Source organism: Spermophilus citellus, assembly GCF_964194105.1.
Source record: "Spermophilus citellus genome assembly, chromosome: 2".
Lineage (NCBI taxonomy): Eukaryota > Metazoa > Chordata > Mammalia > Rodentia > Sciuridae > Spermophilus > Spermophilus citellus.
This window is the reverse complement of record NC_138183.1, coordinates 250,502,656-250,504,782: the sequence shown is the minus strand read 5'-3', so window position 1 is coordinate 250,504,782 and position 2,127 is coordinate 250,502,656.

The following is a 2,127-nucleotide window of genomic DNA, read 5'->3' as shown; positions in this document are numbered from 1 at the left end:
TGGCCTTCCAGTACCTTATGGGGCCAGGGTGAGGAGGAGGCCGAGAAGACCCCCATGGGGCACCTATTGGTTCAAGGCCCGCCCCTGAAGTAGGTGGTAGAAAGAGTCTCATGGGCAGAATTACTGCCAGGAAGTCTCCTCCCAGGCCAACCGCCCACACCCCAAACAAACCACCCTGTGACAACAGGCTCCCTTGACAACGAAGGGAGGAATCCAGATAGAAATTTTCCCCTGCCTCTGCAAGATGGCATTTGCAGGCAGGGCGGGGCTCGGCCGCACCCCTCCCCTGCTTCTGGGAAAACTGGTGACTCATTGTCTTGTGACTGTCAACACAGAAGGCTGAGTATGTGGCAAGCCCAGGCTTGTTGGCTGGTGGCTTATCCATGGAGAGTCCCCAGGCTCTGCTTGCCTTTCTCCAGGTTATGCCCATCAATCTTGCCCTGGCATCATTTCCAGGGGTGGGTGACTTGGCCTGAAAGAACAGTGGAGAAGGGATTGTTCCTGTCAGAATGTTCTAGAAAGCTGAGAGGTGTGTGTGAAACCAAGAAAGTGACATCACCCTGCTGCTTCCCAGTACCAGGCTGTGGCATCAGCTCTTACCTGCTAGCATCTGAGAGATGCACAGTCACTACTGTTGGCTGCTTCCAGGGCCCAAGTTGATGTCTGGTTTTTCTCTATTTCTCTTCTCAAAACTCTCCCTGGTTCATACACATTGTTCCCAAATCCCAGACACTAGCTTTCTTAGACTTTTCCAAAGAGTAGGAGGAGGGGTAACTGGCAATGCTCAATGCACAGGGTTCTATAAAGCCCAGGCCCCTCCATGCAGTATCAGGCTCCTTTGTGCCCTCTCCTCTGGAGCTGCCCCAGCCACCCTCTTCCAAGGACAAAGTGACACAGTTTCACAGTTGGTGTTTGGAAACTGTCCAGGCCAACTAGTTCTACGCAGCTCATTTTCCTCGGAAAAGGAATGTGTCTGTGGAGTGGTGAGTGGAAGCTTCAAAACCACACAGAGGTGCCCTGTCCTGCCTTGGGGTCACAGGGCTGTGCCCACAGTATGGTGGGCCTGTGTTCTTCTTTATTTCTCTACTATGAGGCTAAAAATACCTCCACCCTGATGCAGGAGGGAGGAGGGGTAGCCAGTGCGTCAGCAGATCTCTGTAGATCAAAACAAGCTGTTTCAGAAAACTGCCATAAACAGAACCTCAGGCCCCTGGGTGGGGCTGAGTGGTGAGGGACCGCCCTGCCTGGGGGGGTGGCCACAGTTTATCCACCCAGGCCGCTGGTTTAGGGGCTCTGGGTTGGAGGGGAAAGGATAGGGGTGGGGGACTTTGCAACATCCACATTCCAGGGTCAGAGTCCCCTCTCCAAGACCTTGGCCACAGAGGATAAAGATCAGAGGCCTCCCTCGTGACAACCTACCACTCTTGTTCTGAAGACAGCTCAGCTCTTGTTTCTGAACATATCCACACCAGCCCAGGGAGAGACCCTGGTATTTTCCACAAGAACCCCTGGAAAAGACAAGAGGGTTCAGAAAAGAATGATGGTTCAGAAAGGATGGTGCTTCCGATTTACTCCAAGGGTAGGACCATGACAGTGTTGCTGCTGCTACTTGAGAATGTGCCAGAACTTCAGCCCCCATGCTCCAAGGATCCAGTTTGGGAGCTGTGGCCTTCTGGGTCACCTTGGGCTCCTCATGGTGCCAGAGCCCCTCACACTTTCCTGCTGAGCCCCGAGACACCTTGACTCAGTCTGCATCAGGAAACTGCACAGTCACCTTGTGCTAGCCAGGAGCCTTCCTGTCACTGCCTTGCCTCACCCTGCCTTGAAATAGCCCCAGTGGAAAACAACCCCACACCCCAGGCCTCTTCTGGGCTGCCCCCGCCTCTCAGATGATCCAGGGCAGGCTCTGGATCCTCACAGCTGGCTTACCCCATTTCATTATTCTGATGCATATTGTTTTGCCTGGGTCACAGGCCTGGGCACTGAGGTTACCTCTCAACTCTGACCAACACCCCTCCTCCAGAACTTGATCTCCTGAGGGGAGGGGTTTGCGTGGGGTGTGTTGACATCTCTGTGTCCACAGGGTCCTGCCCTGTAGCAGGCCTTGGTGAACGTAGGACTTTACAG